The sequence below is a fragment of the Phacochoerus africanus genome, chromosome 8, assembly GCF_016906955.1.
Source record: "Phacochoerus africanus isolate WHEZ1 chromosome 8, ROS_Pafr_v1, whole genome shotgun sequence".
NCBI lineage: Eukaryota > Metazoa > Chordata > Mammalia > Artiodactyla > Suidae > Phacochoerus > Phacochoerus africanus.
The window spans coordinates 113,755,652-113,762,969 of NC_062551.1; positions in this window are offsets into that span (position 1 = coordinate 113,755,652).

A 7,318-nucleotide genomic window follows, 5' to 3' on the forward strand; every position below is an offset into this window, starting at 1 on the left:
AGCCATCTTAAAACACAAAAACAATGAGTCTGAGGCAGTGCTGGCATGATAAACGAAGTGAAGCAGAGAATCACCAAGAAACAGCCCAGATTTTTCTGGTACTTGTCCTTCTTTTTAATATCCTGCTATATGCAATAATGTTTCCATCTTTCTCCAAGCCCATTTAAAAAAGGCTTTTTGGTCTTCATAGCTGAAGACAGGCCAAAGGATGCATCATCTCTAAATGTATCTTTGCCTTTGAATTATTAAAAAAAATAAAATGGCCCAAAATACCTGAGTGTCTTAAAAAGTATGTATATTAAACTCTAATGTTATTTATTCTGCTTAGCTTCATTCATGGGTGAATTGTTATTTGCTTTACCAACATCAACTTTCAAGTGTGTTGTTACTAATAGTTGAAAAAGACATATTTATTTTTTTCAATCATGAAACTATATACCTATCTAAATTGTAAATAATCCTCATCTTTTCAATGTAAGCAATCAGGATTTATTTAATTAGTCATTGACTCAGATTACCATATGTATTTCAAAATAATTTATAGGATTTTATGGAGTTTTATAATCCAAACTTCTATTATGTCAGACATCTGTTCTCTCTAATCATTTCACTTTAATTGTCTTCTGTAGAAAAATATGCAGTTTTTAGGCATTTTTCCTGTTTCAGGCCTAACCATCACAAGTGCCTTTTATGACTTGTTTCTAAAAGCTTTTACCAAAAATATGGACTATTTAGAGATGTTTTTATTTAATGAAAGAATGAAATGGTTAATACTAAAAAAAGAAAATTTTAAATTTAATTCAGAATTTTTATTAAAATTAGCTTTTACCTTCGTAGGCTAGAAGTGGAAGAATCAAAAATTGTTTAGGACAGTCTGTTTTCCTAATCATCTTTAAGTAGGCAGCAATGAAAACTTTTATCTTAAAAGATGTCTTTACACCATGATATTGGAATCAAAAGTTAACTGAAGAATATTTTAAGGATTAAACAAAGGAACACTTTAAGGCAATTCTAAAAGCTGAGTAACATTGCCAGACAGAATGGAAAGCTTTAAAGAGTATTAATTGAGATGGCAGGAAGAACTAAATCAGAGAGTAGTTGCCCAAAGTTGATAGCCAAGATCCTGAGGTTTATGTACCCATGTTAGCAGACCTTGACTATTTCAGGTGAATCAGGCAATGCTTGCCCTCTGTCAAGATATAGAACTTCTATAATTAAAAACATATGTATAATTTCAAAACACTGACTTAATTCAAGTATAAAGTAATAATAAAGTAGTTGTAATATTTATTCTAATGGAGGAACAATTTGCCTGAATTTTATCTGTTAAAAGGAAGTTCCCAATATGGTGCTGAAGGTAAAAAAATCTGACTGCAATGGTTCAGGTGGCTGAAGGAGTGTGGGTTCATTCCCAGGCTCAGCGAGTGGGTTAAAGGATCTGGTGTTGCCATACCTGTGGTGTAGGTTGCAGCTGTGACTCAGATTCATTCCCTGGTCTGGGATCTTCCACATGCCACAGGTGCGGCCATACAATTAAAAATAAATAAACAAATACAAAAAGAATATCATTTTTAAAGTGTTTAAACAGTGTACCTAAGTATGGTTAACATTAGCTAAGTTTAGTCTTCTAAAACAACTGGATATATTAGATGATCCAATGTGAACTTTTATTTTCATGGGTTTTTTTTGTTTTGTTTATTGAGATAAAATTGACATATAGCACTGTGTATGTTTACAGTGTACAGCATAGTGATTTAATGTATGTCATGAAATGATTACCACAGTAAGTTTAGTGAAGATCCATCATCTCACATAAATACAAAGAAAAAAATATTTTGTCTTCTATACAATGAAAACTCTCAGGGCTTACTTTAACAATTCTCATATATAACAGAGCAATGTTAATTATATTAATCATGTTGTACATTATATACTTCATACTTATAATTGGAATTTTTAAGATAAATGACCTCTGTGACCACACAAAAATATTGCATTATTTTGACTATATTTCCCATGTTGTACATTTCATCTTTGTAACATTGATTTTGTAATTGAAAATTTGTACCTCTAATCTCCCTGACCTACTTCATTCATCCTCCACCCCCTTCCCCTCTGGCAACCACCTGTTTGTTCTCTGTATCTGTGACTATTTTTCTATTTCGTTATATGTTTATATGTTTGTTTTGCTTTTTAGATTTCACATATAAGTGAAATCATATAGTATTTATTTTTCTCTGTCTGACACTTCACTTAGCAGAATGCCCTTTAGGTCCATTCATGTAGTCTCAAATGGCAAGATTTCATTCTTTTTATGGCTGAATAATATTCCAATATATATATACACATACCATGTCTTCTTCTTCTTTTTTTTTTTTGTCTTTTTGCTATTTCTTGGGCCGCTCCCGTGGCATATGGAGGTTCCCAGGCTAGGGGTCTAATCGGAGCTGTAGCCACTGGCCTATGCCAGAGCCACAGCAACGTAGGATCCGAGCTGCATCTGCAACCTACACCACAGCTCACGGCAACGCCGGATCGTTAACCCACTGAGCAAGGGCAGGGACCGAACCCGCAACCTCATGGTTCCTAGTCGGATTCGTTAACCACTGCGCCACGACGGGAACTCCTCATACCATGTCTTCTTTATCCATTCCCCTATTGACAGACACTTAGACTGCTTCCATATCTTGGCAATTGTGAATAAAGCTTCAGTGATCACAGGAGTGCACAGGACTCTTTAATCTCGTATTAAGGTATGACCTAAATGCTTACACTTCATTTTTTTTAGTGAAATACTACTTTTAAATATTATTTAAATGGTTATTATTATGTATATTTTTTACTAGGGTGCATTTTCTAGATAAAATACTTATACTTTCATATAAAGATAATCCAATATTTTATGTTTATTGTGTAATACTTTCTCTAATACTTAACTAAGTGGAAGAAAAAAATTGCAACTAATGAAATAGCACTGCTATTGTCTCACTCTCGGAAGAATGGACTTTTTACCTTACCACTTAGCAAATAAGTTGGCCACAACTTTGTCTGACAAAAGGTTATTCTCAAGTTATTTTTTTCGACTCAAATATCCATCAAAATCAAATTGTTTTAAGTTAGGTGGAAAGATATGCTGAGTTGCTCCTTTAGAACAAGAGGTAAGCGTTCAGAAGAGAAAACAATATAATAGAGTGCATAAATGCTTGCCAAATGTAGAAAAGTAGTAATGTAAAATCTGATACATTGTCAGTTTTATCATCTTTGGAATGCTTTGTGATATGGCTTATTATTAAAAATATGCTGAGCTTTTCTCTCTTAGTTCCAACTATTTAGCAATTTGGTTCTTTTTTCAAGGGAAAAATTAGTTTGTGAAAAACAAATAAGCTTGAGGTAAGCATAATTTTATCCCATTAAGCCAAGACATTTTGATCTTAATTCAGGTATAGTCAGTGGTTGAACTCATTTCTTGAAACTTCTCCATACCCAGAATCAAGAACTTTGTTTCCCTTCTTTTACATGAATATCTGACCTCCCTAGACTTTATACTGCCTTACCCTATTGTATTTGTTCCACATCATTGTATTTAAATTCTCTTTCTACTATCTCCTTTAGATTTTTAAAGATCCTCCATACTTTATATTTTTAGTACTTTACTGCTAGATTTTTTCTAGTGAAACTGTTTATCCACTTTCTTTTTCTTTTGATTTGTTTAACTTTTGTGTATCAAAATATATTTGATATACAATGTTGTTTAATTTTAGTTGTTAAACATGTTGATTTGATATATGTATGTATTTTCATATGATTGGTGTTTCTATTACATCCCATAATTATCACTTCTTTTTGTGGTTGGAATAACTAAGATCTAGTCTCTGGCTTTGTAATTTTGGCATATTTGACAACAAATCTTAGCTAAAATGAAAGTTAATGGAATGCTGAAGTTTGCTTATTAGTTTGATTACAATTATGCTAAAAGAGCTGCATATTTTATTGATGCCACTTAAATAGTTATCATAGTCCTTGACACATAATAAACATCAATAAATATTCATTGATCAAAAAGATGCATAAAAAATAAGTGAATGAAGATTTATAAACATGTAAGTGTCTGGATATTTCTCAAGGAGTGATTAATGATTTTTCTTTTCTGTAGTTCTATCCAGAAGTAAATTTTTTTCGATATTTTAGTGTAGCACAATAGTAGAAACTTTGAATAAAGGTCATATTGAAACTATGACATTTTATTTCACAAAAAAATAAATAATAGAAAGGATTTCATTATAAATGTAATCTCTGTAGGTTGAAATTTGTTGCATGAATCTGAAAATTATGTCACAATGACATTTAGAACATGGATATAGTAGTTGGAATTATAAAAGAGATTTATTTTCTAAATTAAAAACTACTTTTTCTTCTGGCTATGTGTCTGCATTGCATGCATTCCTGGATCTATATTGAATAGGCAAGTTGGCTTCCCATTTAAATAATTTTTTAATTTAAATTTTATTTTATGGAATTCCTGTTGTGGAGCAGCAGAAACAAATCCAATTAGTAACCATAAGATTGCAGGTTTGAACCCTAGCCTTGCTCAGTGGGTTAAGGATCCAGCATTGCCTTGAGCTATTGGTAGGTCACAAATTCTGCTCAGATCCTGCATTGCTGTGGCTGTGGCATAGGTAGGCTGGCAGCTGTAACTCTGATTCGACCCATGGCCTGAGAACATCCATATGTGGCAGGTGTGGCCCTAGAAAGCAAAAAAAATATATATATATATATATTTAATTATGATTGATTTACATCATTTCAGGTGTTCACAGTTATTCAGTTATATGTATGTGTGTGTATTCTTTCTCAATTTCTTTTGCGTTATGTTATTACAAGATACTAAATATGGTTCCTTGTAATATAAAGTAGATCTTTGTTGTTTTAAAAGACTTTTTTTAAGAATGCATATCATGCATGCCCACAGCCACTTTTTAGATACTCTTTATGACTACATCATCACGTATGTTGCTACCTGAACCTTCTCTGCTGGCCACAGCTGACTAAATAGGATTATCCACGTGACTGAAAGGTAGCCAATCTATAGGCTGACTATCAGTTTAGAGATTATTATGATGTAATAGCTTTATACAAAATAAGCTCCTTGAACTAAGCAACTAACCTCATGATTTCTTCAAGATAAATTATTTTATGTTAGCTAATCACCCCAACATATCAGTGGTATAAAATAACAACGCAGAATTTCTTGCACATAATACATATCCATTGTGGATGAACACAGATTTGTCCCATGTCCTATTCAGTTTGGGAGAGAGATTGTTGGAGAAGCTACTACTTGGGCATTAGCCAGTCTCTTTGTCATGCTGAATAACCTCCTGACTTAAAGCACCATCTACTTGGAAGTGATGCATTTCTACTCACATTACTTTGGCCCAACAAATGGTATGGCATAGCTGTAGGCAAGAGAGCTGGTATGTGCCACTTTCCCAACCAGAGGTCCATAGAAGGGGCATGGCAAGTTGTAACAAGGAATATTTAGAATACAGTCAACCACATGTCTGATGGAGAGTTCAGACTAAAGGGAGTCAATAGCAGCAGAAACTGAAAATAGTTGAAACACATATATTGGTAATACACTAAAGGGAAAAGCAAGGCATGCCTGAGCCAATAAGACATCCTTCATCTGACCAGAGAATGGTTTATTCTCTCATTTTATAGATAAACAAGAAACACTGGCTCTTCTCTTAAAGCATGCTCTTTGAACTGCGGTTTATATTCTTTACTATTACCTCAATTATTAAAGTTAACCTCTCTTATTGTGCTTTCACTATCCACTTCCAACATGAAAAAGTCTAATAAGCCATCAAGTAGGTTTTTTATTTCCATTTTTCTTTATTTTGTTTTGAAAACTCAATTAATTGGAAGGAATTATAACTCTATATTGATCCTTTACATATATGAATTTTACTTTTTTAATTTTTAGAATGTATCTATAAATTTTAACTTTCTAAATAAAAGTTTAAACTGAAGTGGCCTGATGAAATAAAACAGAAAAACTATAACCATGAGGGAGGATCGGCTCATTTTTCATATCCAGTAGCTTTTTCTTCTATAGCCTTATGTATATTATAATTAAAATAGCCAAAGTAAGCATTAAAAATATTTTCATTTCTATTATTTAATTCATTGCTGCTTTCCTCTTCATAGCACATGGACATAGAAACACAATCTCAATATTTATTTAATATTCTACTTTTGTTATAATTTCCAACAGTATTTGCAGTATATTACAACATTCTCATGTTGGTGGATTTTCACTAATCATAGTTCTATAAATTACTCTAATAAAAATAAAATCATGATGAAAAAATAGCCAGAAGTTTATCTGAAATAGTGACACGAAGGCTTATGTTTACTTAAAAGTTAATATACCACATCTTAATCCAATCATAAGAATATGTGGTATATATACACAATGGAGTACTACTCATCCATAAAAAGAACACAATAATGCTGTCTGCAGCAACATGGATATAACTAGAGACTCTCATAGGAAGTGAAGTAAGTCAGAAAGAGAAAGACAAATACCATATGATATCACTTATTTCTGGAATCTAGTATACAGCACAAATGAACCTTTCCATAGAAAAGAAGATCATGGACTTGGAGAGTAGACTTGTGGTTGCCACGGGGTGGGGGAAATTGGGATGGATTGGGAACTTGGGGTTTATAGATGCAGACTATTGTCTTTGGAATGGATAAGCAATGAGATCCTGCTGTGTAGCACTGGAAATTATATCTAGTCACTTATGATGGAGGATGATACTGTGAGAAAAAAGAATCTATACATGTATGTGTAACTGGATCACCATGCTGTATAGTAGAAAATTGACAGAACACTGTAATCAGCTATAATGAAAAATCATTATATAAAAAAAGTTTAGTAAATTTTTATGACACTTTATATATCTACCTGTATAGGATTATATAATTATCTAAAATAAACAAAGTTATGCCATATGATGCAATAGTTATAGTGAAATAATCTCATTTTCCCAGTTAATAGTAGAGCCAGCTCGGTCACCTTCCCCCCAAAAAATATGTATCATAAAATGACCACTATTAGTCAGTATTAGCTTTATGGGGGTTCACTTATGAGATATCAACCAGATTTGATTTCATTTTCTTTTCATTCATTTATGCATTTTTCATTTCAGCAGACATTTCTGTAGGTTTGGCACTTATACTGGGCACATTGAGCATGAAAGTAACTAAGAGCGCATATATGAACTGAGAGTATGCCTCATTCACTGGA